Genomic DNA, 15,348 nt, shown 5'->3' on the forward strand with positions numbered 1-15,348 from the left:
TTCGTGGATAACCCGTTGACGACCACCGTGCTATGAAGATAATGTGGAGGACGTCAATGGGTCAACTACTGCACCAAAGTGGTTACGTTAAAACATTTGAGACATATGCATTCACAAAGTGAGCTTAAAAAAATGTGGCAGGTTGAGAAAATGATAGATTCAATACTTAGACTAGATATAATGGGAGGTCTGGTGGGCTGCTTGTTACATGTTTCTTTCTTGCTGCTGAAGCCTAGGGAAAAAGAGATGCCTTAAGTAATCAAAATATTTAGAGGTTTCACATGGGTTCTATTTGTAGGACTTAAAGCTAACCACCAAAAGGCCTTAACAACTATATTAAATAGCTGCTGCACATGGTCCAACTCGCTAGCATAGCAAACAGTCTTCTTACTGAACTAATCTAGTCACAAATGCTGTAATAAGTCAGATAATGCCCAGAAACATGCTAATACCACTATCAAAGGCAGATCAGCTGCCCAAAGGTGGAGAATATTCCTTGTTTTGGATAAGCTCTAGGATGATCATGCATAGACACTATGGGCCATATGTTTGAAAGTTACATTTTACGATTCTCAAATAGAATTTACATTTTAAAAGTTACATTTTGCGATTCTCAATTTGAGAATCTCAAAATGCTATCTATGTATGTAGGAGTTGCAAATAATTTTGCGAATCCTACATATTCCTTAATTGCGAATCGCAATTAAGGAATACCTCCCCATTCATTCCCATGGGCCTAGAGGCCCATAGGAATGAATGGGAAGACATTCTCAATTTGCGATTCTCAATTAGAGAATCGCAAATTGAGAATGCAATTTCAAGGGTGTCAGGGTGTCAAAAGGACACCATGTTGCACCCCTGAAATGTGCATGAGTGCCCATGTGGCACACATACATGCCCTAAGGGCATGTATGTGTGCCACATGGCACTTTGAAAAATGCAAAAAAGTGAATTTTTCAAAGAAATCGCAAATTACCGCAAACTTGAAGTTGGTGGTAATTTGTGATTCCTTGTGGCCAAATTGCACTTTTTCTGGGCCTCGCACATTGCAGTTAAGGAATCGCAATTTGCGATTCCTTAAAGGCAATCGCAAAATAGGGAATCGCAAATTTGCGATTTCTTATTTCGCGAGGCTGTTTTGCTTACATACATACCACTTAGCTATTTTGCGATCGCAAATGCGGAAATTCGGCGAATTTCGGCGTTTTGCGATCGCAAAATTGCCTTCATACATATGGCCCTACATTTTCTCTGGAGGTTGTCTTGTTTCTTCCTCCAAAGCTCCTTCAGTGACAACACAAAGACTTTTGTATCTCTCAGAGGTACGCAACAGATTTTGTTCAGAAACAGCTTCATGGAGCATTACATATTGTAAGAAAATGTAATCAGGGGTTGGGCAAACAAAGCTACTATTAAATGGAGCAGTAATGATTTCAGCTTCTCCGTGGGCTGATGGGTTGTGTAAGAATTCGATTAAGGTCTATTGCATTGGTTGTTTGTCCTCAAAGTTTTCTTTACCTTACACAGGCTGCCCTAAGTGGGACAGCTAGCCTGGAAAGAAAAACGGTAGGAGGAGGGGGGGGGGGACCTGTATATCGTGGAGAATGAGGAAACTGCTAAAGATATGTCTCTTCAAAATGTATTATAGAGTTAAAGGGGACCAGGAGTAGGAATATAATGATCTGTTGTTTATCCTCCCAAATTACATGAACAATCAAACAAACAAACTGAAAGTTAATCTGAATTATTTGCAAACAGCAATGGTAAATTGGTCGGCAAGGCAGTTGCACCTAAATCTAAAAGGTATGCCTAGTCAAAGGATGTGAGTGATTTGATTAGAGAATACCCACAGCGGGGTACCCAAGGGTCCTCATCATGGGGTCACTGTCCAATGTATGGTAGCGGTGGAAATAAAAACTGGTTTAAAACAACCCTATGTATTTTTGAAGATTATTCTTATGGATCAGTTTTCTATGCATCTCAGCACACATTCACATAACTCATAACTCATACCTCGTACATCTGTATAAGTCAGTCTAGCTGTTAGAATAGAAAATTCATGCTTCCGCATAATTTCATGTATGTTAGCATTTGCGGCGCCATTTTCTTTTGTCAGCGCCATTTTGTGTTATAATCGAAACGTATGCCCTGCTATTTTCGAGAAGAGGCCCCTGTTAGGTTTTGTTTCTCCAAGGCTAGGTTTTGCTTCAGTAATGAATAGACTGTTCTTATTAACACATGCCTTTCCCTTTCGATAGATGCCTTCTCCCACTTGTCTAGTAGTGGGCACGGGTAGAAAGACCTTGACTAATAGATAGTGTATGCTCGGCCGCAGAATCGAAACTTATTTTTTGTATTTCACTGCTTTGCTGCATCTGCTTGGAAAATTCCATTGTGGGCGTGCCTTCATTGATTCTGAAATGTACATAATGTATCTCTATGCCTGCTGATGTCAGTCCCTCTGCGGCACTCCTAACAGACTGGGCAGAATCGACTCCACTCTGAGTGTATATGAATAAATAGATATTGCTTTGTATTCTCTACTGTCTGACCGACATTTGGTGTGGAAGGCTGAGAAGTAGCCATGAGTGACCCGGGTGACCCTAATCGGGCCACTTCCTTCATAGGGATACTTGGCCCTGATGAAAGCCGCAATCCCTTTACGGGGCTCTCCATCAAGTGGCTATAACTAGGTGTGGGCCTAACTCATGGAATTTCACTCTGAGGAATTCCACGGCATTCTGTTAACAGGTGGAAATATGCACATTGCGCTCTCCACTCTGCGATATGGCTCTGGTACTGCGTTTCGTGCAGACAAATCATAGCAAATGGCACCACATGGTACGCAAGAGCACGCTGCCATTCGAGTTATGTTGCTGCCGCTCGAGTACAAAATCTACTCAAGAAGTAGACCTATGACCATGCCCATGACTACCTGTGTAAGTACATTTCTCAGGAGGTCCTCCTAGCGACTGGAAATCATGCAAGGGGATAACAAATCTTGCTTGCACTCCTCAGCTTGCATTTCTGGAGCCTCACAGGAGAAAAAATACCACCACACAGTGATTGGGGGAATTTGACTGGAGATCTACATTACAAAAGAAACACTGAATCACCAAATTCTGTCAATTCTATCAACGAAATAACATTTTTCACCCAGTCCTAACTGAAATCTGATGCTAAGAGTGGATAATAACTTTTATTCAGTTGGCAAGAACAAAAGAGGATATCTTGTTTTTCTGAATGCGACACAGTTAACCACCAGGTCCTTCTAGAATGGCTTTCCAAAGTGGCCGAAAGTAGGGCAACAGCACTAAGGGGCATATTTACTAGAAAATGACACAGCGTGGTGCTGCAAACCATCATACTTTGCCGAGCTGTGTCACTAGGAAAGTGTAGGGATTTGTCTTATTTACAGCAATACAACGCATCCCTCAGCTTACCTCTGCACTGGTGCACAATTGGCTGCTTATTGCCAATGCAGGCACCTTTGCACCATGCATGCAAGGGTGCATGCATTGCAGGGATGATTGTTTTTGTGCAGGAAGGGACAGGGGCCCAGGGGCAGTGGAGCAGGGGCCTTGTGAATATGCTCCTAAGTTGGGTTACCTTCTCCTTGGCTCACGGAAGTAAACATGCAAATCTAGGGTCCTTTCAGTCCACTTCTACATCTTTTCATACCCCTATGTTTTATTTTAGGAAAATGCTGTTTCAATATGGATGGCAAGAGTTTTTAGGGTGGCCATCAAAGAGAGCAAGAAGAATTGGCTAACCCATTAGCTTTCATAATCTGGGATCTATTGGTGTTGTCAATGCATGTTTAATTTCATTCACCACTGTGACAGGATATCACAAAAGTTTGTGAACTCAGAGTAACTGTTACTTAGAATTATTAAAGTGATTCTCCCCTTTGCATTATTTTCCTTCTTGCTTCTCATACTTCCCTCTCTTCCTCTTTCTGTTACACCCTTTCGGTGCAACTCTCTCATCCACTTCTTGAATTCACGTAGGACACTATCTGCAGGGCATCCAAGGACGTGAAAGAATAATTTTCTCAAGACCTACAAACTATATTGTAACATACGTCAAGACTTCTTGTACCCTAGAGCTCCTCACCTGCTTCCAATATGAGAAAAACAATAACTGTTCAAGCATTCACACAATACTTTTGCTTCAGTCTTGGAGCATTTCACTCATCTCTCAATTAAATCTGATATTCAATTTGTTGAGACACTCAACCATGAATGAATGCGTGTTGGTCAGGCTTGACAGCACAGCTGCCTGCAAAACCTATTGTTGCCAAATATAAAAATATATAAAGTGTGCTTTGTTTCCAGGGCATTGTTTTTCTCTCCAGTTATGCTATTGGTTGTGCTTTAAATGTTCACTTATTAAATTATTTATGACTTAGAAGCTTTCGATAGAGAAAACTATTTTTCTCCACTGCAGGTTTTGTTTTAGTCAGAACTCAAATGAAGACAGGTCTATCGGCTTTGCAAGTGCTTGTTTTGTTTTGGTGGGTACTTAACATATTTACTTCTTCTCTACCTTCCTTAATTTCATGTTGGGGGTAAGCTCTGCCCCCCTTCTCCTCTGCCCATTCCTCTCCCTCACCCAGATTCATAAATGCCAACAGACCCAATTCAGGGGGGTATACTCCTGATTTTTTTAGCCAAAATTGCTTTATTTTATATGCCGCCTGCCTAAAATTGTCTATGTTTCAGTGTTAATCAATGGGGAAAATATGTAACCCCAATTTTCTTTTTTTACTATCTCCCCCTATAAGCACTGAGGGGCAGCTAGCAGATGATATAATCTCCTCAGTGAGACAACCAGTGCTTAATCTGAACCTTTGGTTTCCGTCGCACAGCACCAGCAGTTAATTGTCAGCACCAGTGCTTGCGACAGCCTGCTGCAAGGTGGCGCTGTCTAGTTAATTTAAAGATGACCACAGCAACAGTTAAATATTAATGCTATATTCATTAACAAGCATTTACAATGCAATGATTTCGCCTTTTGAAAAGTTTGAGCTATTGGCATTGTAAATGACAACATTTTTATTTATGTGTTGGTCCGACTGTCTTAGGATGACCAAATTTACATACGCACTGACATCTCCCCAACCTGAGCTGCTATGCCAGGGGTGGAGAACAGTAGGCACAGGCTCCCAGTCCCTGTTGGAGAGCAAACTTAGCCTGCTAAGGCCAATCCGGGCACTGTTCTAACGCTGGGTAACAGTTTTACCAGCATGAGAGCAACATGTGGATAACCCCCCCTTCCCCACTGCCTCACCACTCTTACCTGATAGCAGCAGCTAATTGGGTGGTGTGGGGGGGGGTTGTAAAACTAGTGAACATGATGGACAACAGCATCTGCCGGACACAATACTGAACTTTCATTTCCTTCCACCTTGGAAGGTATTTTTATTGGGCCTCTGCAGTTCCCGCTCAATATGGATGTACCCGAGCCGCTTGCTCAGAGGTCAGTAAAAGCTGGACGCTCGTTTGGGAGGCCGCTCTCTCTGTAGCAGGGCATTACGGGAACCTAGGAGGTTTGCTTCATGCCAGGAGAAGCAGCCCTCACAAAAAGCAGAGTCCAGAGAGAGGAAGGTAAGACACACCACCCTAGCACACACACTCACTTGTGCTTAGTTGTAGAGTCCGATATGATTCCATCCTAGGAACACACAACATGTTACATAAATATCACATTAAATGAACATGTGAATACTGATATGCATGTAAACACACAGAGACATATAAAAACCCTTGCAGGTATGCAGGCACTGACACACAGACAGTACACCACAAACACACAGGCAGTGACCCACTTTTTCACAAGCAGAGCTAAGCATTTATACAACACAGAGGCACACATATTCAAACATACACATACTCACACAACAACAGGCACAGTACTGAATGTACAGTCAGCTGCACCCTCTGAACAGAGCTGAGAGAAACTGCTTTTTTTCCACACAAGATAAATGTAATTCTCACAAGTATGATACAAATTGTCCACTGAACCAGCTTCTGAGTGAAAATTGTATGGACATGGAGAACGTTGCAGCAAATGCGGCCACGAAAAACACCCAGTTTCACAGTTTCTGAGGCAGTTTTTGCTCAAACTAAGTTTCCCACAAGCAAAAAGTATGCAAACAACCTAAGCACTAGAAATGTCCGAAATTATAACTGTGATTCATTCTCACACACACATTAAAACACTCACTGACACTTTCACACAAACACTGACACACATTCACACTTACAACAATTAATTCACACCTACATACGCACACATACATATGCATGCTCACACATATACTAACAAAAAACATTCGTAGAAAAAAATCTGACAAAAAAACGGAACACATAGACACGTACTTTTACAGAAAACACTGACGCACACTAGCCCACACACAGACACTGGCACACACAGTGCTGTGGAACTCTAACCCCTTGGTATTTACATTTAAACATGTATGAGCATGCTATTTCACAGGCCAACATGAGCTGGGCTGATGTTCCGTCTGTTTGCGTACCCCATCTGTCAGTGTCCTCAACCTATATTGTGCATGGCACTGTATTTCACACAAACTCACTGACACGGCTACAAATGCCCTCTCCCTGTTTGCCGAACACAAGGCAGGGTTCGCAAACACTTCTACAAAGATTCAAGGGATAGTACGCCATCCTCTCATGGAATATTTGGGGGCAATTCTGTGCTTTTCGTGCGAGTTTCAGAGGAAGCATGAACATAAAGACACTTCCGAGAGGCAGATGCAGACTGGGGTGCTTGGACCGGTAAAGTGCAGCCGGGGCTACGCGGGGGGTCCAGGAAGGCACCCATCGCAGGCCAGCGAGGCCTGCTGTCACCTGAGTGCAGCACCGCAGGAGGGGGGCTCCCTGCTCGCCTGCCTGGGGGCAAAGGGGTTAATGCGGCAGAGTTCCGACAGGTTAAAATGCTGCCTCGGCAACACCAGCACTGACAAGTTAATAGAAAGGCAGCCCTCCCCCTCCTTCAGCTGTCAGGCGTACCCCACCGACGGAAAGTGCTGGAACACCACATGTAAATCACGCCGGCAAAGGGGATCTGCGCGGCTGCCGGCAGCTTTAATATTGCACCGCTCCACATATAATAAATATGATTTGATGCTTACATCTCATGTCACAAGGCTAATGTTTGTTGGTTAGGCAGCCTTCGTCGCGCCATCTTTAAACTCTTCCTCCCCCGGGCTGCCGCAGCTAGTTATTATCACTTCACAGTCAGAAGAGCAAGTGTAGGCTGTTTATCTGGAAGCCATTAACAAATGCCTTCCCTGCCTACATACTGCATGAAGCAACAACACACAGGCCACCCCAGCCCCCCCCTCACGTCTGCACAGGCCCCGAGCGTCCAACCTCATCCTTTGCTGCTCCAGCGCGAGGGGGGGGGTGCAGACTCACCGCGTTTCCTAGGGAGAACGGAACATCTCAAGTATCCGCTCAGCTCCAGCTCCACGAAAAAATGGCGGCCGCATTGCCGAGAAAAAAAAAAATTACCAACCGCCCACCGCCGCATGACGTTTTCAAAGGGGCGGAAAGGGAAAAAATCGGCCGAACGCCCACCAATCGCCTCGGGAAATGACGGACAGTTCTCTCTTCCAATGGCTAGCCTCCATTTATGGAACTAGCCAATGGAAGAGAGAGGCGGAACTAAGGCCACACTGTTTCTAACATAAGATTTCGCCTGCGCGAAACGCTCCTGAGCAGCTTTCGACCGGCGAAACCTAAAAATGACTATTACCTGCTGCCCAAGCAATTCTTGTAGCTTTGGGGGCCTGAAATCGTCCGAGTTGTCACACTTGTAGGAGTGTGATGGTTAGTAGTAGTGCTGTTACTTCCGTTTGGGCAACGTGCGGTGGAAGCTGAAGTGGCATCCTGACGAGAGCCCTGGCACTTTTTTTTTTTTACAAATCAAGCACTGGAGACAACCTGAACCGTCCGGGGCCTCTCTGCTTCCTATTCGTTTCAGCTCCCCCCTTCCCCTCTCATCACGCGCCAGCCATGCCTTTCTCCTTCCTGGTTCTCCCCCACAACCTATTCTGTGTGCAAGGGCAATTTCCCATAGTAAAGAGTTAAATATTGCACCATAGCTGTAGTCACACATTGGAATGTCTTCTTTGTTTCTGACTGTGTTTTAATGCTCGGGTGTTTTTCACGGGCCTTGATTCGAAGAGTGAGTCACTCAGCGAGTTTGTCTCCCGTTTGGTTTAACTCAATAATTGTCATCCTCCGTGTGTCAAAACTCAGGGGACAAACACATGTATCAATTATCAGCTTTCCTTGAAGTGTTCATTTTAGGATGTGCCTGGCTGGCTCGAGTGACATTTTCTCAAACAGTGCAAGCTGGCAACCCTGGGTTGGACAGACAATGCAAGAATTTGAGAGGCCTACATAAAATGAGTTAAATGTTCACAGGCAGAGTAATTTTGTATCTCGACAAGAATGCAATAGGAGTGAGGGGGCATCCTTGCTATATCTGAACTGCCTCTTTTTCTGCTTGAATTGAACTTTCAAATACAATTTCCAGATTTTTGTCCAGTTTGGGCGCTGAATATGAAATTGTGCATCATTCTGTTGGATTCATAGTACTGTTTCATGATTTCACCCAGGGTTAGTACCACAAATAACAATCGCTAGGAGAAGTATTTTCCTAATCGTCCGCCTACATTACTTGATGTGGCTCCAAAGGAGAACGATTCATTTTCTACTCGTTTAATTTTATGAGCTGTTTCAATAAACAGAAGCAATTTCAACAAGTCAGTGTTCCAGAGGAAACTATAGCATCTGCTTCGGACTATGCATTTGTTTATTTCCTATTCTATTCATATTTTTCTAATTAGCAATCCAACTTTTTTAGGGCCTGTGTTTGAGAGGTGTGTTTGATTTTTACTCATTTAGCTAACGTATCTATCTTTGCACAGCTCGTGAACATTCCAGAGTATTCATGGTTATTTGAAAGTATGCACTAATGTGCACATTTAAAAAAGGTATACTGAATTTCAATGCTCAACAAGGACACAATTTGCCAACGTCACTATTAAATAAATACTGATAGTCTAGGCCTAAACATGACACTTGATCGATTCTGTTTCTTCCAGGCCCGGCTCCATGAATTTTTATTTAGGTGGGCCAATGGTGCATTCGGGTGGGTCACTGAGTTAGTCGTGGCCGGCATGACTTCTTGTGGGGGGATGGAGAGGGGGCAGGGGGGTCACGCCGCGGGGGGGGGGGTTCATTTAATAATATATATATTTTTTTAATGTAGCTTACTGGTCCCACATCTTCTCGGCTCCTGCTCAGGATGCAAGCAGCCAGGCTCCCTCCCCATTGGTGCATAATTCCAGTGGCCCTGGTTATATCAATACACCCCAGCAGGCAGCAGTTAATGACTGTGCTGTCTGAACAAATAAACTGTGGCGTAAACATTCTCAGTTTCGCTGGTTTAGATTGAAAGGGCTTTATTTTTTTCCAAGGAAGGAGTACATGATCAAACATTTGGTGTCTCAGAAGAACCATAACAGTTTCTGTGGTGGCCCTCCTTTGACTGAGGTAACTTAAAAGTTGCACTGCAGTGGCACTAGGGCCCAGGAAACTTTCTGCCAAGGGCATCTGCTGACAAAGTCTATACATTAAATGCCACATTTCAAAGAGACAGGTAAGGTGGGGGTTGGTTTCTGGTTAAATTCTGAGTTTGAGATGGGAGGTTGGTAGAGCAGTCAGGATGCCTTGCCTGGCCAGTATGAGTTGGAAACGGGTCAGCCATCCACTGCGAGGAGGGAGGGAGCAAAACCCTGTGTATTGCCCCCATCACTTCCTGTTCCAAGGGGAGTGAAAACTCTGGCCCGCAGTAGCAGCATCTCCCGTGGTGAGGCCTCCCTGTCATACCCTAAGGCAGTGTTCTTCAAACTTTTTTGCACGGAGCCCCCCAAAGCAAAATGTTTTGAAGTCGGGGACCCCTACAAAACTTTATTCCAAGGATCGGGAAATGGGAGAGGCAGGGCTGAGCGCAAAGGCAGAGCTTTTGAGATCATATCATGGATACTTTTTTGTAGCTCATAATCCACAGTAAATGTGAAACATATGATAGGGAAAATCCTCAAACAATAACAGAAATTGACAAAAAAACTGTTCTTTCCATAATTTGGTTCTTGTGAGCCCCTCGCACTCCTGGGCCCCAATGGATTTGCACTTTCTGCACTAATGATAGCTGAGCACTAAGTAGCCCTCTACCTCCTCTGCCTCTTTCACAACTTACCGACCATGGTTATTACTTCAATCTGGAAACAGGTTATCCATCCCTTTTTTGGTTTTAAGTAGGGGGGACCCCGCCCCAGGGCATTGGAAAACTTTAAATAAGCACCATTTACATTACACAAACACAAATTCATATTAGTTTATTATATCTGCACTGATTGCTTTAGATAACAGAGGTTTATAACGTAAGAGAGTTTATTTTCCCAAAGCTTATTTCGTTTGCTTTGTTTTTTCATTTACTGTGTGTGCACGTTTTTTATATATGCAATTATATGAAGATGAAAAAATTACATAGTTATTAGCATATTGTGTTTACCCTTGAGCCCTGTCTCCCTACTCACTGACAGTGCCCCAGGAAACACTCAGGATTACAGGTGCAAACTTTTTATGCTGTTTAACTTCTGCATATAAAAGAAGACAGCCTGTGAACTCACCAGATAAATGTCGATCCTTCCAGGCTATCTTCATTTACAATTCCTTCCTTGCAGACGTAGTTGTGCCCCCCTGGGAATGCAGCCAAGGACCCCCAGGGAGGTGCGCACCACTGTTTGAAGACCTGTGCCCTAAGGCCAGGGCCGGAGCTCCCACCACATGCTGTGACTGCTGGCTTTGGCCCATTGTCATCCTTTTTTTTTTTAATATATTTTTATTTTCAGAGCCAGCAAACAAGAACAAAAAAGAACAGAAATGCAGTCTTCATATAGAGTACATATTCAGTATGTCAGATAATCAATGATAAAGAAAAAAGAAAAAAGAGAAGATAAAAAAAACCAAAGTAAATACACAAAGTATACATTGAAAGAAACACCATAACAGTAAGCAATTTGAATATATATATGCTTAAACCCCATTCTTCCACCTTATTAGGGGCAGCCATATCGCCTCTCCACGCTTAGCGGCTTTGGGTCCTCTAGTGGCATAAATAGGATTCTCGAGATTAAAGATCGCAAGTAGACGTGCGAGCCACATTTGAAAGGTTGGAGGCTCATTGTCTTTCCACCTTGAGCCAATATAATTCTAAAGACCGCGGTACCGATAAATAAGAGTGCTTCCTCGTTTGGTTTTAAATTAAGTGAATTATCATATCCGAGCACATATAATGTAGGAGAATCAGGATCTTTGTAACCAAACACCTCATCCCAGAAATCAGACATCATTCTTTTAACAAGAGTTAGTTCTCTACATTCGCTAAACATGTGGATTAGTGTTGCTGGGCCGAGTGAGCATCTAGGACAGTGATCGTTCTCTCTCTGACCCCAAGCAAATAGCTTTGCTGGAGTGTAATAGAGATTGAAGATAGTTTTATACATCTGAGCTTTAAGGCTAGATGACAAGAGAAGACAATCCGTTAGTTCCAGGGTTCTATCGATATCAATATCAGGATTTGCGAGTTTGTCTGCCCAGGTAGCTTCCGTTTTTTCTAAATCGTCTTGGAGTTTTGCCATAGAGTGAACCAATTCTGGTTGTTTTTCTGGCTATAACCTCGACGATATTAATTGCTCCCGTGCAGAGACAGGGTGCTTTAGATTTAAGTATGGTATATACTAGAACAAATTTAATGTAGTCGGCGTTAGACAATTGATATTTTGTCTGTAGATCTATGAAGGTAGTTTCGTAGTTTTTCACCAAAAAATCCCCCATAGTATTAATTCCTATTGATTCCCATTTTTAGGTCTGCCTCTCAATGTGCAAGCGCATTGAAGAGGCGAGACTATAGCTTCTTAAACAGACTTTACCTAACTGGGCGATTTGGTGCTGTGCCCGTGGCTTTTAGGTCAATGCGCAAGTGCATTGACCTAAAATGCGCATGCACATCACCAAATCGCTGTCTGTTCCCTCAGCCGCACTCCTCCCACACCTTTGAAGTGAAGCATAGCTTCACTTCAAAGGCCCCTGCTGCTTTCACACCCTCTCCCCGCTCCGCCCCCTCCCCTGCCCGCCGTGTCGAATTTCTCCTCCCCCCTCCCCACAGCAATGCCCTCAAGTGTCCGGGAGCCTCGAGTCTTCAAATAGTATGCGCTTCCAGCAGGCTGTTGTTAATTTGAATCTCTGTTGCGAATGTTCTCTCTCCAGGAGTGGTTTTCTATTTCTTAACGCTTCATTAGCACATTTTAAAAAGTCATTGCTAGCCTTTTTAATTCATGATCCGTAGCGTGACATCCTGAGACGCGGTTCTCCATCTCAGTTCCCAGGTAGTTATCCTCGTTCTAAATAAATCTACTTACATTCTGAAGTTTTCTCGTGTAGGATTCGGTCGTCTTTCAGGCCCTATAGTTATTATTTTAGGTCCTCCTTAAGCTCTCTCCTCAATGTGGCCAAGCTATCCAGAAAATCTGCTTTCATGAGTGACATATTTTCCAAGGATTTTCCTTGATGGGGCTGGATCTCCAATGAGCTGTGGGTAGATAGAGTAGCAGGAAAGTTCAGCAGGCTTTTCTGGGCGGTCCGCTTTGCGGAACATTTGTTTAACTGGTAATCTTTACTCTGGGAACATATGGTGGGAAGTGCACAATTAAGTGACCACACCAGAGGAGCTTGGACCTTGTATTTTAGCTTTTCTTATTTCAGTGAGAGAATATCTTCCCGCTTTTTTCCCTCCCCCATGTTGTGGGCTTCTGTCTGGTAAGTTGGTGCATGTCCTACAGGGCACACTCAGCCATATGGGTCGTCCCCCTGTCTACCTTCAGCATTACTCTCCTGATAAGCACTGCGTCTGTCATCGTCTTCTTTTAAAGCAAAGGGGCTATTGTTGGGAGACGTCTGCAGACTGTGTCCAGGAAACGGTCTTTTCCCAAAATACACCAGAATAGCGGGCTTCATTTGGACGAACGGGACGGATATTTGGGAAGAGTGTACACATATTTATTTTACACTCCAGGGGAACACTTGTTCTAGTGTGTACCGTGTGCACAGCAAGCCGTTACCTGCGCACACACGCCCACGGACACGCACACAATGGTGCAAACGCGCATGCACAGACACATACAGAGAAACACACTCGCACGCATATAGACACACACACTACACACAATAGCACGCACATTCACATTAACGCAGGCACGTGCGAGCACACATACACACGAACATACATGTCATTTTGCAAAGAGACTCCCACAGATGATGATAAACACCCGCAGGCACGCATTCACATGGAAACAGTCGCAAACACACAAACACTTCTACAACAGATGTCCCTTCAACCATTTTCTAACAAAGACTGATAGAGACACACAGACCTTCCCAGAATAAATGCATGTGAAAACGGACAGACACGCACCAGGACACACCACACAGACACACACTGTAGGGGTGTAACAATGTCCTACCACTCACACCTTCAGGGTCACCAGGTCACGTGCATGTTACCCACCTGTGTGCCACTGCTGTTATGTCAATAATGCCCAGCTCTGCTGATACAAGGCTTCTGGACAATATACTCAACCATCCCATCCACCACCACATCCACCATCACCACTTCCACCGCATTCACCACCACCGCATCCACCACCACATCCACCATCACCGCCACATCCACCATCACATCCACCACCACCACATCCACCATCAGCTCCACATCCACCATGACATCCACCACCACCACATCCACCACCGCATCCACCACCACCGCATCCACCACATCCACCACCGCATCCACCATCACCACCACATCCACCATCACATCCACCACCACCACATCCACCATCACCTCCACATCCACCATGACATCCACCACCACCACATCCACCACCGCATCCACCACCACCGCATCCACCACCACCACCACACCCACCACCACTACATCCACCACCACATCCATTACCACCACCACCCCATCCACCAATACCACCACCACCGCATCCACCACCGCATCCACCACATCCACCGCATCCACCACCATATCCACCGCATCCACCACCACATCCACTGCATCCACCACCACATCCACCGCATACACCACCACATCCACCATCACCACCACATCCACCACCACCACCACATCCACCACCACATCCACCATCACCTCCACATCCACCATCACCTCCACCGCCACTTCCACCACCACATCCACCACCATCACATCCACCACCGCCACATCCACCACCACCACATCCAACCACATCCACCACCCCATCCACCACCACCACCACCACCGCATCCACCATCACCACATCCACCGCACCCACCACCACCGCATCCACCACCACATCCACCGTCACCACCACATCCACCATCACATCCAACACCACCACATCCACATCCACCATGACATCCACCACATCCACCACCAACGCATCCACCACCACCACCACACCCACCACCACTACATCCACCGCCACATCCACTACAACCACCACCCTATCCACCACTACCACCACCACCACATCCACTACAACCACCACCACATCCACTACAACCACCACCCCATCCACCACTACCACCACCACCGCATCCACCACCGCATCCACCACAGCCACCGCATCCACCACATCCACCGCAACCAACACCACATCCACCGCATTCAACACCACATCCACCGCATCCACCACCACATCCACCATCACCACCACATCCACCATCACCACCACATTCACCATCACATCCACCACCACCACATCCACCACCACATCCACCATCACCTCCACAACCACCATGACATCCACCACCACATCCACAACCATCACATCCATCACCGCATCCACCAACACCACATCCACCACCACTTCCACCACCACCGCATCCACCACCACCACCGCATCCACCACCACCACATCCACCACCACTTCCACCACCACCGCATCCACCACCACCCCATCCACCACCACCACCACTACATCCACCACCCCATCCACCACCACCCCATCCACCACCACCACCACCACCACCACCACATCCACCATCACCACATCCACCACCACCGCATCCACCACCACATCCACCACTACCACCACCACCGCATCCACCACCGCATCCACCACAGCCACCGCATCCACCACATCCACCGCATCCAACACCACATCCACCGCATCCACCACCACATCCACCATCACCA

This window comes from Lissotriton vulgaris, chromosome 2_1 (genome assembly GCF_964263255.1).
Source record: "Lissotriton vulgaris chromosome 2_1, aLisVul1.2, whole genome shotgun sequence".
NCBI classification, from domain to species: Eukaryota; Metazoa; Chordata; class Amphibia; order Caudata; family Salamandridae; genus Lissotriton; species Lissotriton vulgaris.